Source organism: Cupressus sempervirens, chromosome 6 (assembly GCF_028749045.1).
Source record: "Cupressus sempervirens isolate cs-2001-9-10 chromosome 6, ASM2874904v1, whole genome shotgun sequence".
Lineage (NCBI taxonomy): Eukaryota > Viridiplantae > Streptophyta > Pinopsida > Cupressales > Cupressaceae > Cupressus > Cupressus sempervirens.
The window spans coordinates 657892324-657907422 of record NC_143123.1 but is presented as its reverse complement, the minus strand read 5'-3'; positions in this window follow the sequence as shown (position 1 = coordinate 657907422).

Sequence of the window (15099 nt, the reverse complement as noted above, 5' to 3'; positions counted from 1 at the left end):
TTTTCTGAGAAAAGAAGATAAATTTTTCTTGGACATTTTCTATCATCCTAAGACTAGATCCTGATCTTATCATGCATCACTTGTGCATTACACTAGGTATCAAACTAGTTAAACAAAAACTTCAGAAAATGCATCCTTATGTTGAATTGCTCATCAAAGTAGAACTGGAGAAACTTCTAAAAGCTGGTTTCATCTGTGCAATTGATTATGCTGAATGGATATCCAATATTTTTCTAGTCTCCAAGCATGATAAATCTATCAGAGTTTGTACTAACTTCGGCGATCTCAACTTGGCATATCTTAAGGAAAATTTTATACTTCCCAACATTGATATGATAGTGGACATGACAGTGGACTACAAGATGTACTCACTAATGGATGGGTTTTTTGGTTACAATTAGATAAAAATTACACTAGAAGACCAAGAGAAAATTGTTTTCATATATGCATGGGGAACCTTTTTTTGGAACGTAATGCTATTCAATTTGAAAAATGTTGGTGCAACTTATCAGAGAGCAATAACTACAATTTTCCATGACATGATGCATAAGACCATGGAGGACTACGTGGATGATACTTTGGTCAAAAGTGCTAAATGCTATACTCATCTGAAAGATTTGGGACCCATCCTAGATTGCATGGACAAGTTTATTCTCAGGCTCAATCCTAATAAATGCACATTTGGTGTCACATCAGGGAAACTACTAGGATACATTGTGTCTATGAAAGGAATTGAGGTGGATCTGGAGAAGGTTCAAGCAATTATGGATATGCCTCCACCCCGTAACATCAGCTAGATGAGAGGCCTACAAGGAAGACTCCAATCTATCTGCAGGTTCATCTCACAGTTGGCAGATAGATCACAACCTTTTACAAAGACTTTACACAAGGGTGTCAAATACAACTGGAGTCAAGATTGTGAGCAAAACTTAACATAGATTAAAAAAATCTTGTTAATTCACTAATCTTGATGCCTCCTATCTATGGGAAGCCTTTGATTTTTTATATTTCAGCAACTAAAACATCTCTAGGAATCTTATTAGCTTAAGAAGATAATGATATAATTGAGAAATTGATTTTGGGTGATCATTTGATTTTATCAATTGGACTATAGTTAATTAAATTAAATAATTAACTAGGGGATGACAATAGATTAATTAAATATTAAATACTTAATTAATGATGCCTTAGGAGATGACTAAATAAGATTAATTAATTGATGTAATTAGATTTAGCTGTCTACACTTAGTTCATGCCAAACTAGTCATACATACTAAGCACAACATGTAAATATTAGACCATGTCAAGTTGTAATGAGTGCCAAGTCACTCAAGTGCTGATCAGATAGACCATATTGAGTAATTTAGGAGCCAAGTAAACAATGGATGCTAAGAAATATAGGTGCTAAGTCATAGTATACAAAATAGTACATGCTGAGCATCAGAGACTTCATATGTTGAGTGACATAGTTTTGACATATTTTTTTGTAATGGCACAAACAACTATGTAAACCATTTTTGAGCTGACTTAAGATTAAATTGTGATATTTTTGAGATAAGAAAAAATCAATATTTCAATTCCCTATGTAATTACATGCATCCAATCAAAAATGGGAATGATTAAGTAGAAAAATGGATGATTCTCAATTGTAGATTCATACCTAACCCTAAGCTGCCAAAGTTTTCTTAAGGAGGATGAAGCCCTAAACTCTTTATGGTATCGAGTGTTTAAGGAATTGAAGGAGTGAACAAGACAGCTTTCATGTAGAGCATTAATGGTGACTTAGAAGTTAAGAAGAAAGAGTGAATTGAAGAATTAATTAAAGAAGAATAAAGGATAGAGAAAAGGATAAAACACTAAGACATCTAATTGTGAAGGATCAAGAAGACATTGTTTAGTGGTGATCTATTATTAGGCAACCAAGTGCCAATCATGGGATCTATGCTGAGACATTTTAAAAGGTGATTTTAGCCAAATCTCTTAATCAAGTAGTCCTAACAGGCTATATGAAATCTTTTAATAGGGTGCTTGCTTAGTTGTAAGTTGAAGTCCTCTAACAAGGCACACTTCTAACAGAGTGTTGAAATCATCTAACAAGTTAAGACCTAATAGTCTTTGTAAGCCTTTAACAGGGTAGACCTTTCACAGGGTAGATCATGTTTCATGGTCAAAATATTATAACCTTCATTGAATACACTTTATTATTGTAGTATTGAAATTTTGTGGGTGTCATCCCCACTTTAATTTTACCTTCTCACTTGGAGGGTTTCTAGGTAATCATATCTGATGTTATGTGTGTGAATGCTTACATGGTTATATGATTTAGATGTATATACTTTAAATGTTATTTTAGTTCATTCATTGAATGCATGTGATGGATGTGTGGTGAAAGTTTTATGGGTCCAAGTTTAAATCACAGATTCACCTCCCCCCCCCTCCCTTGCCCCCCACTAGAAGTTTACCTTTCCTATTGTAATTCCAACAATTGGTATTAGAGCTAGGTTCTCTCAAAGAGAAGCTTTGCAACTTTGAGGAAAGATCTTGAAATGGAAGTCTATAGGTTAGGAAAGGCTTTTGAGAACCAGGAGATTAAAATACATCTCATACTACATCAACTGAATGAAGCAAGAGAGGAACTAAAGAAATCCTTGAAGAAAAGGAAAGAAATTTCTATTGTGGAGAGTGACAGACAATACAAGGAGATAGACACTACTAAGCTATTTACAGATTGAGACTCTAATGAATTTGATGTAGCAATTGTAGATCTAATAGAAAATAATAGAGTTCAAGCTGAGGAAATAAAAAATCTCTGTTAGATTGTGGTGACTGATCAGGAAAGTACTGTACATACTTTATAAATAGTGGGGTTCGGGGCATCGCCCCAAAATTTTTTTTTTGGGAAGTAGCCGACATATTATGGCCGACATATGGCCGACATGTTATAACCCTAAAGCAGTTTAATACTTGTATATAAAGGGCTTAGGGTTGGGTATTTTTTCATGTGTGGTGATACGAAATTGGTTCTTGCGGCGGTATTGAGCTGTAAGGGATTATAGATTGTAATCAGGTTGTAATCACTGGATTGTAATAAGATCGGACTTGCTATTTGATGGACGTAGCCCAAGGATTGGGTGAACCACGTTAAATCTTGGTGCCTTGTGTTCATTTTTGTGTGTTCTATTATTTTCTGTTATTGGTTATATTTGCATGTAGTTTTTATTTCTGTCCGTGGTTTATCTTAACAAGTGGTATCAGAGCAAGGTTGTCTTTCAGTTATCCTCTGCAGGAAAGTCTCACAGTTAAGTGGGAGTCTCACAGTTGAGTGGGAGCAATGGAAGATGAGGGTAAGTTGAGGGTTGACAAGTTTAATGGGCAGAACTTCCAGTTATGGAAGATGCAAATGGAAGACTATTTATATCAGAAGGATTTATGGAAGCCGTTGGAAGGAAAAGCCAAGAATCAGGGAACTATTTCAGAGGCTGAATGGGATCTTTTGGACAGAAACGCACTCGAAAGCATTCAGTTATGCTTGGCACCATCGGTGGCATTTAATATTACAAAAGCAAAGACGACAGAAGATTTGATGAAAACCCTAGCGACACTGTATGAAAAGCCCTCCGCTTCAAATAAGGTATTTATCATGAAGCGTTTGTTTAATATGAAAATGGCAGAAGGTGGATCTGTTGCAGATCATGTAAATGAGTTAAATACTATTACTAGTTAATTATCTTTTGTGGGTATTAATTTTGATGAAGAAATTAGGGCTCTCTTGATTTTGTGTTCTTTGCCTGAAAGCTGGAATGGCTTGGTAATGGCGGTGAGTAATTCTGTTCCTGGATCTAGTAACCTAAAATATGATGATGTGATCGGTGTTATTTTAAGTGAGGAAACTCATAGAAAATCCTCAGGTGGATCTACATCAGGAAGTGCTTTAAATGCACAAAGCAGGGGCAGAACGACTAAAAGAGGAAGTAACTCTGGAAATCGTGGGAAATCAAGAGGAAAGTCAAAGGGGAGGAGGTCTCAATCGAGAGGACCAAATGATTGCTGGTACTGTGGGAAACCAGGGCACAAAAAGAAAGATTGCTGGACTCAAAAGAAAAATGAAGGAGATAAATCAGATGGAGACAAAGAGGCAAATGTGGTAAGTAAAAAATTTGAAGAGGATGCTTTGCTTCTGTCTTTAGAGAGTGTTGATGATTCATGGGTTTTAGATTCTGGTGCTTCTTTTCATGCTACACCTCATAGAGGTTATTTCATTGATTATGTCCAAGGGGATTTTGGGCTTGTTTATTTGGGGGATAATGAACCCTGTCATCTTGTTGGAAAGGGAAAAATTAAGATTAAGTTGTAGAATGGGAATTTGGCTACTACATGAGGTAAGACATGTTCCAAAGCTGAGTAGGAATTTAATTTCAGCAAGGCAACTCGGTGATGAGGGTTGTGTAGTTACTTTTAATGATAAAAATTGGAAGGTTTCAAAAGGTTCCCTTGTAGTAGCAAAAGGTGTGAAAGTAGGCACCTTATATCTTTGTACAGGTCATATTGTTCCTTCTACTTTGATTGTTTCAGAGAAAAATGAATATTCAGGAACAATTACTGCAGTTGAGCAGGGAGAACAAATAGCTGCTGTAGATTCTGATACAGCGTTGTGGCACAATAGACTTGGGCACATGAGTGAGAAAGGTATGAAAGTACTTCATTCAAGGAAAGTTTTACCAGGTCTAAAATGTGTGAATATGGATTTCTATGAAAGTTGTGTGTATGGAAAACAAAAGAGAGTGAGTTTTGTAAAGACTGGGAAGGAAAACAAAAAGGAGAAATTAGAGCTTGTGCATACAGATGTATGGGGACCGGCTCAGGTATCTTCCCTTGGTGGCTCTCATTATCATGTTACATTTATTGATGATGCAACTAGAAAATTATGGGTTTATTTCCTTAGACAAAAATCTGATGTATTTCAAACTTTTAAGAAATGGAAATGCTTGGTTGAAAATGAGACTGGTAAGAAATTAAAATGTCTCAGATCTGATAATGGTGGTGAGTATTGCAGTCATGAATTTGAAGATTATTGCTCCACTAATGTTATTCGTAGACAAAAAATTGTTCCAAGGACTCCACAGGAAAATGGAGTGGCTAAACGCATGAACAGGACTATAATGGAGCGCGCAAGGAGCGTGAGGTTGCATGTTGGGTTGCCCTTACACATGTGGGCGGAGGCTGTCAATACTGCAGTATATTTGATTAATAGAGGACCCTCTACTCCTTTGGGCTGTGGTATTCCAGAGGAAGCATGGACTGGTAAGAAGGTGAGTTATTCTTTTCTCAAGACCTTCGGTTGTGAAGCTTTTGCTCATATAGACTCTGAAAATAGAACCAAGCTAGAAGCTAAATCAAAGAAATGTGGCTTTGTTGGATATGGCATTAATGAATTTGGCTATAGGCTTTGGGATTTTGAAAATCATAAAATTATAAGAAGTTAGGATGTCATATTCAATGAAAAAGTGTTGTACAAAGATCTGTTGCAGCAACATGAGAAGAAAGAAGATGATTATGTAGTGCTGGATGATACTCCAAAAGCTGATATTCCAGCCATTCCTCATGATGTACAACAACTGCAACAAAAAATACCACACACACCAGTGAATGTTAGATGGTCAACAAGGCCAATTAGACCTCCACAAAGGTTTTCTCCCTCTTTGTATTCTATTTTACTTACTAATGCTGGTGAACCTGAAAGTTATGATGAAGCTGTGTAGGTGGATACTAAGATTCAGTGGGAGTCTGCAATGAAACATGAAATGGACTCTTTGCTGAAAAATAAGACATGGGATTTGTGCAGGTTGCCTGCAGGTAAAAAGGCTTTACAGAATAAATGGGTTTATAGGTTGAAAGAAGAGGAAGGAAGTAAGAAAAGATTTAAGGCCAGGTTAGTTGTAAAAGGATTTGCATAGAAAAAGGGAATTGATTTTGATGAGATATTTTCTCCTGTTGTTAAAATGACTTCTATTCATACTGTTTTAAGTCTTGTGGCTATTGAAGATTTGCATTTAGAGCAGATGGATGTTAAAACAACCTTTCTTCATGGTGATTTGGATGAAGAAATATATATGGCTCATCCACAGGGTTTTGAGGTCAAAGGTAAGGAGAACTTAGTGTGCAAATTGAAGAAAAGTTTATATGGCTTGAAGCAAGCACCTCGGCAATGGTATCTGAAATTTGATAGTTTTATGTATGAGCATGGATATAATAGGTATCATTCAGATTACTGTGTTTATTTTAAGAGGTTGGATGATGATAGCTACATTATTTTATGTTTATATGTTGATGATATGCTTATAGCTGGGTCTAACATGGATCATATTAAGGGGCTGAAATGCCAATTAGCACATGCATTTGCTATGAAGAATTTGGGGGCAGCAAAACAAATCCTTGGTATGAAGATTTGCAAAGATAGGAAGAATAGAACATTGACACTATCTCAAGCTGATTATGTTGAGAAGGTGTTGCAACATTTTTCTATGGAGAATGCTAAAGCTGTCAGCACACCTTTACCTGGTCATTTGAAATTGACTAAGGAGATGTGTCCCAAGACACAGGAAGAGGAGGATAAGATGTCCAAGGTACCCTATGCTTCAGCTATAGGAAGTTTGATGTATGCTATGGTATGCACTAGGACAGATATTGCACATGTAGTGGGAGTCGTTAGCAAGTATATGAGTCATCCAGGATTTGAGCATTGGAATGCTGTCAAGTGGGTTCTTAGATATTTGAGAGGAACATCCAATAAATGTTTACACTTTGGGGGCTCTACTACTGATTTACAGGGCTATGTTGACTCACATTTGGCTAGGGATATTGATACCAGGCGGAGTACTACAGGTTATGTCTTTACTGTTGGTGGGGCAGCCGTGAGCTGGGTTTCTAGGCTATAGAAGATTAATGCTCTCTCCACTACAGAGGCAGAGTATGTTGCTGCTACAGAGGCAGCCAAAGAGATGATATGGCTTCAGTTCTTCTTGGAAGAATTGGGACATCCTCAGAAGGATAATTATTTGTTCACAGATAGTCAGAGTGCCATTCATCTTGCTAAGAATTCAGCTCTGCATTCTAAAACCAAACATATACAGTTGCGGTACCATTTCATTCGGTCAGTTTTGGAGGATGGACAGTTAAAGCTGGAGAAGATACATACCAATGAAAATCTAGCAGATATGTTGACAAAGGTTGTAACAAGGGAGAAGCTGAACTCCTCTTCAGCTTCAGTTGGTCTTTTAGACTAAATGTGAATAAAAGAACAATAGAGTCCAGGGTGGTTTGATCTAGTGGGATCCCCATGCGGTAGTTGTATTGCTACAGAATCAGTCTCCAAGTGGGAGATTATTGTTTAGTGTGGAGCCTGATCAGTCCCCAAGTGGGAGATTGTTAGATTGTGGTGACTGATCAGGAAAGTACTGTACATATTTCATAAATAGTGGGGTTCGGGGCATTGCCCCAAAATTTTTTTTTTTGGGAAGTAGCCGACATGGTAGCCGACATATTATGGCCGACATATGGCCAACATGTTATAACCCTAAAGTAGCTTAATACTTGTATAAAAAGGGCTTAGGGTTGGGTATTTTTTCATGTGTGGTGATACAAAATTGGTTCTTGCAGCGATATTGAGCTGTAAGGGATTATAGATTGTAATCAGGTTGTAATCACTGGATTGTAATAAGATCGAACTTGCTATTTGGTGGATGTAGCCCAAGGATTGGGTGAACCACGTTAAATCTTGGTGCCTTGTGTTCATTTCTGTGTGTTCTATTATTTTCTGTTATTGGTTATATTTGCATGTAGTTTTTATTTCTGTCCATGGTTTATCCTAACAATCTCAAGATAGAACAAGAATCACAAACTATACTACTATGTGAGGTAAACAAGAATCACAAGCTATACTACTATGTGAGATAATTGAACAAAAGAAGAAAGCTATGGAAGATAAAGCCATGATTGAAGATGAAAAAAGAATTATGGCCAATAGATTGGAAGAGAAGTCAACAGAGCTAACTAAGATTTCCAACATGCAATTGTATACTCTAAGTGAAATGATGAATGCCAACTATGAATTGAATGTCAAGGACATTGAGATAACTATATTGAAGTTGCATAATGAACATTTTTAGAATGACCTAAAGAGAGAAAAGTAATTTTTTGAAAGTTTCAACAAGCCAAATGAAGCGATCAAATACTTTGACCAATTATTGAGATCTCCTAAATCCAAGAATGATACATCAAGACTGGGCTACTCAAGCAATAAAGAAGAAGAATCATCCAAATATGCAGAGGAAAGGAACACTAAAGGTAAGAAATCCAAACCTACTTGTTATAATTGTGGTAAGAAAGGACATCCTACCAATGTGTGCAAGAGCAAAACTACAAATTAGAATGTAAAGCCTAAGAATATGACTAATTGTCATAAATGCAACAAGCAAGGTCATGAAGCACATGAATGCAAAAGCAAGACCATGGAAACACATAGATTTGAAGGATATTACTACAATTGTCAAAAGTATGGACATAGAGCTTTTGAATGTAGATCCAAATCCATGTGGTCATCAAACAAGAAGAAAAGGTAAGAAACAATGGCAACTCTTATAATTAGGATTATAATACAAGATATAATTGTCATTATTGTCAAGAATATGGACATGTTCCTAAGAATTGTATAAGGACAAACTTCAAAGATAACTACCAAAGATGGTTAAGTCAAACTACATGTTTAGCTATTTGAAGACTGGTCACATTAGTAAATATTGTCCAACTAGGTCAAAGGCACCAAATTGTGAATTTGATAAAGGTAATGGCAAGGTAGATGTTGAGCACATCAGAGATGAGATGAACAAGACATGGAAAAAGAAAGATGTTTGCAACACATCAAAAGGATAAGGGATCACTTCACCAAATGGGTTAGGTGATCACACCTCATCAAACTAGGAAAACAAGAGGTATATGGGATTGATATTTAAAGGCTATATCATACATCAGTTTCAAAAGAAGATAGTACTGAAAATACTACATCAACATTGATAAAGATGCAAGTTGTTGTTAGAAATTCAAGACAAATCTTTAAGTTTTTTATGTTGTTGCCGAGCATAAAAAGTTTCCAATATGTGCTGAGTGGAATTTTAGAAGATGCCAAGCTATCAAACTAGGAAGTTGATGCGGAACATGTAGTAGCAACTAAGTGATAAAAATGTTAATGGATGTCAAGTGAACCCAGAAGTGGTTGATGTTGAGCTTACAACTATGTAAGCACTCAACATTAAATGCAAGGTTTTCAAAAGGCTATATGATTGATTTGAGCTCATTTTTTATCATTTCAAAATTGAGAAAGAGTGAGAAGAGCAAGAGGTGATCTAGAAATTGCTCCAAAGTGATTGTCGAAGATTTGTGCAACGATTCATCACCTTTTTCACTGATCTCGCAAGGTATTTATCAAGAGTCAAGCTACACAGTTTAAATTTTCATAAACCCTAGTTTGATGCAATGACATCAAGTTCAAAAAATGTTGAAGGGAAGGAAGTTTTAAATGTTTAGCTAGTCAGTAATGAAGTTAAGTAGGCTATGTTTAAATCCATTCTTGACATCGCATATAAAAAAGACCCTTTCGGTGCATTGTCCATGATCCTGCCAAATGTGATAATTGTAAAAGATATGAGGAAATGCTACAATTGCAAGATAGGAAGCATTAGTGACATGGAAATAAGAGGTGCATACAACAGGTTATGTGAAAATAGTGTTTTGAAAGAAGAATACAAAATTGTTGAGAACAAGGGTTTAACATGAGCCCTAGATTTTCCAAATGTATTCAAAATGGAATGGATAAGAATTGTGCTAAGACAAATTCATAATGGTTCCTTGTGGCTAGAGAGTGGACCAATAAAGATTACTAAGAGAATAATTCATAGGGTTACTGACTACCCAACCCTAGATTGGCCTAGGACACTTAGAAGTGATTCCAAGGAAATTATTGAGAAGAATACTCAACCAGTCTGGAATAAGAGAGGTATGACTATAGATACAATTAGAGATCCTCTTATCAACTTTTTTGTAAGGGAATCTCACAAAAATTCTAACAATCCAGTAGATTGAATAGTGTACCCTGTATAGCTATTGATGTTGGTTATAAAATTGTTAAGAAAGATCATACATATGATCTACAAGAACTTCAATTGCAAAAACTAATGGAGAACCCTGGAGCAATAAGGAAAACCAAGAGTGAACAATGCAAGTTTAGTTTAATATTAATATGCATATTATTCTATGAAAAAAACACATTCCCCTCATTTGGAATAGTAGGAGACAAGACTAATAGATCAATTGCATTATAGATTGGTGAATATATTGAGCAGCTAGGACAAAATTTTGAATCCTAAATGACTAGCTACATTGAAGACTTCAAGAAGTCAATGAAGTAGAAACTAAGGATACCAAATTATTTATTTGAGACCCTTAGGGTATGAGGTAAATGTAGATGAAGCCTCTATAGATATAACAAATTTACTTGCAGAAGTGGTAGACAATACTACAAAAGCTTTTGGAAACTATGAGATTGTAAAATCTAAGATTACTATGGATTTGAAGACTAGCTTTGCCATGAAGAAAAACAAAAATATAGTAAAGAAGATGATGATAAGGAAGATAATGATAAGGAAAACATAGTTGGAGGAGAGACAGAAGCAAAAAAAAGATGAAAAGGCAACAGTTGAGCCTGAGCAGCAAGAAGAATAGAGTGTGCATGGCACACAATTGCTGAGTGTCAATCCTCCCCATGACACAACCAAGACAACTGAAACTCTAACTGTCAAAGATGTCTTTGATCCATCAGATTAGAACATAAATCCTCTTAGTACAAAAGATTTAAAGAAGATCTTAGATCAATCTACATTGCAAGCCAAACAATGTGACAATCTAGATTTGGATAGTGTAGAAGAACTACAAAAAGCAGTAATTGATGTCAAAAGGGCAAAGGTGAATCCACAAGAACCACCTTCCATCATCCCTTTAGTTAGTATTGTACAACCTTTGATCCAAATGATATTAGATACATCCACCAAGGTTGATACAATTGAGAACAAAACAACAATAGGACAATAGAAGGAGACAAGACATATAGATTTATCTGTACCTACAACACAAGAACAAGGTGCAAGCAAAGTCATAGTGATAGACCAAGGAAAGCCTAAAGAGATAGAACCAAAGTTGAAGGAACAAGTGGCCATCCAAGCATTGGTAGCCCTACCAGAAGCTAACATTCCTTCCACACAAATTCTTTAGAAGCCAAGCACAGATGCTACTCCATTATAGATTTCAGTGCCAAGCCCAAGCTCATCAAAAGTTGAAAAGGTAATTCATTATGGAGATATAAGTCTTGATGAATAAATTGTTATACCAAAGTATGATTATGATACTATGACATTGGAACAAATAGGCATACTACAACAGGCCTTAGAAAGGAAAAAGCGTCAAGAAATGCTTAGGAGAGAACATAGGAATAAGAAAGCACTTCAAGATATTAAGGACATCTTTCTAGATTCATTTAGTCTACCAACTCTTGAAGAGACCAAGCCACTAATAGAAAAACTAACAGAGATAGTGGAGAAGGTTAGTAATGAAGACCTCGATACAAATGAAAAACTATTAGAATAGTCTAAAAAGAAGTTTCAAAATAGAGTAAATGAGAAAATATTTGGTGACATAGCACATACTAAAGTTGCATTGGAAACTAAGGTTGAGGATGTGAAGAAGGTACTTGAGAATATATTCTCATTGTACACAAAACTATGCAATCCTACAGTCTTCACCCAAGAGACCAGAAGTCACATTCCGAGTCTGGAAAGCCAAATATCTGCATGAGGTGTAAGATTACCATCAAATCTAGCTCAAAGTGAGAATCATTTTAGGACATTGCTTTAGACATAGAGTCAGTTAGCTATATTAATAGTAGATGAGGCTAACATTAGAGCCAAAATGACAAGCATACAAGCTACCCTCACCCCAAACATGGAGATATTACATAAGGAGCTAGGCTATGCTAAAACTCTACTAAAGAAAGACCCTAATCTTTCTACTTTAGATGGCCTAATACACCTAGCTGCTAAGCTTGCGATCCAATTAAGTCATTGGATGTTGCATGTGATAACTAGGATGAAAAGCTCAAGATAATAATGGATGTCCATAAATATTTTCTAGAAAAACACATAACAAGTGTATATCCCATTTGACATAAGTGTCAAAAAAGGGGAGAACAAAAGGGGAGAAACGTAATATGAGGGAGAATAAGAGAGAATGAGAAATGGGGAGCATAATAGCAGAGATATATCAAAGGAAAGAGTATCAGCACCTTGAAGTCAAACTATATCAGCAGAGACACATTTTCTCAAAGGGAGCACAGATTTTGGATACAAAACAAACATATTAACTCAGGGGAAGTTATCAAATTTTGAGGTATACAAGTTAAGTGCAAAATTTTAAAATTTTAAAGTTTTGTATGTAAGTCAAGTCATGGATATGTTATGCTCAAGATATTAAGGATAATATTGTATATTAAAGTGTTTTTGACACTTATGTCAAAGGGGGAGATTGTTGATCTCAGACTAGTTTTGACAAGTGAGTGTCAAAACACTTAAGTCATCTACTTTGTTCATGCCAAACTAGTAATACATGGCAAGCACAACATGTAAATATTATACCATGTCGAATTGCAATGATTGCCGAGCCATTCATGTGTCAAGTCACTCAAGTGCCAAGTAGATAGACCATGCTGAGTGATTCAAGATTCGAGTAAACAATGGATGCCAAGCAATGCAGGTGCCGAGTCACAATATATAGAACAATACATGCCGAGCATCAAAGACTTCATATGTCAAGTGACACAGTTTTTGAGATATTTTTTTGTAATGGCACAAAAAATTATGTAAATCATTTTTGAGCTGACTTAAGATTAAATTTTGATATTTTTGAGATAAGGACGAATCACTATTTGGATTTCCTATGCAATTACATGTAGCCAATCAGAAAATGGGAAGGATTAAGAAGAAAAATGGATAAATCTTAGCTATAGATTCATACCTAACCCTAAGCCACCAAAGTCTTCTTAAGGAGAATGAAGTCCTAAACTCTTTATGATATGGAGTATTTAAGGAATTGAAGGAACGAACAAGATAGTTTGCATGTAGAGCATTCATGGTGAATTAGAAGTTAAGAAGAAAGAGTGAATTGTAGAATTAGTTAGAGAATAATAGAGGATAGAGAAAAGGATACAACATTGAGACATCTAATTGTAAAGGATCAAGAAGACATTGTTTAGAGGTGATCTATTATCAAGCAAGCAAGTTCCAATTATAGGATCTATGCCGAGACATTTTAATAGATGATTTCAATCAAATCTCTTAATAGAGTAGTCCTAACAGGCTATATGAAATCCTTTAATAGGGTGCTTCATTGCATGTTGAATTCCTCTAACAAGGTACACTTCTAACATGGTGTTGAAATCCTCTAACAAGGTGAGACCTACCAGTCTTTGTAAGCCTTTAATAGGGCATACCTTTCATAGAGTAGATCATGTTTCATGGTCAAAACATTGTAACCTTCATTGGATACACTTTATTACTGTAGTAATGAAGATTTGTGGGTGTCATCCCCACCCCAATTTTACCTTCTCACTTGGAGAGTTTTTGGGTAATCATATTTGGTGCTATGTGTGTGAATGCTTACATGGTTATATGATTTAGATGTATATACTTTACATGTTGTTTTATTTCATTCATTGAATGCATGTGATGGATGTGTGGTGAAAGGTTTATGGGTCCAAGTTTAAATGACTAATTCACCCACATCCCATTAGAAGTTTACCTTTCTTATTGTAATTCCAATAGAAAGCTGAGAAGAAGTTTGAGAATAAAGTTTTGGAACTTATTACTCAAAAAATTTCTATCCATCAAGTAGAATTATCTACTATTCTAGGCTCACTGGAGACCTATTGCAATAATATGTCTTCACTATTTGGTAAATTCTATGATATTTCAAATTTCACTAAGGAAATAAAAGATAAATTGTCAAAGATTGATGAGGATCTGAAGGCAAGTGCACAAAAGTTACAACTTGAACCAAGCTACAGCTCTTCCCATTATAACAAGATTAGATTCATGACTAATATGTAGGAAAATTTGTTAAGAGAAGAGGATAGAGTACAAACTACATTGATATATATATATATATATATATATATATATATATATATATATATATATATATATATATATATATATATATATATATATATATATATATATATATATATATATATATATATATATATATAGGGCATGATTCTCCCAATCATGGATGCATTGCAGAAACACATTGCACATGCTAAACACTCATCCATGATAACAACTTCTCAATTGCAGACCACATGATAGAACTATCATCAGAAGTGTAAATTGTATTGCACACATGCAAGGTGTTGCAAAAAAATTGGGACAAGACAATGGCACTAATTTTGAAGGTACATTCAAATTTCTTGTCACATTTTTGAATTTCTATATAGTATATCTAGCATACAAGATTGGCATTAATGTCAAAAAGGGGGAGAAGATTGTAGAGAAGATGTATATTGTGTAAAAGGGAGAAGATGTACACAAAAGAGGAGAAAATGTATATATCAGATGTATAGTATACTGTATATTATGTATGGGGGAGAATTATCATACTATTCATGTATAGATACTTAGAGATACAACTCTTACAAAACCAATTTTGAAAAATCTCAAAAATAGTATACACTACCATGTTAGAGACATAAGGTGATGGATAAAAGGTGCTCTTGAACATTTTGAATTTAATTTTGACTAATAAGTATTTTTGTCACTAATGCCAAAGGGGGAGATTGTTGACATTACAGTCATGTTTGTTATTAGTGACGTACACTTTTTAATATTGTAAGTATCTACCAAGCATTTTGTGTAGTTAACAGTGTTAAGCAAGCATTTTAGTATCTACTCAGTTCTACAGTTTCTACTGAGTCCAAGCAATAGTTTTTAGTTTGTGCTAAGA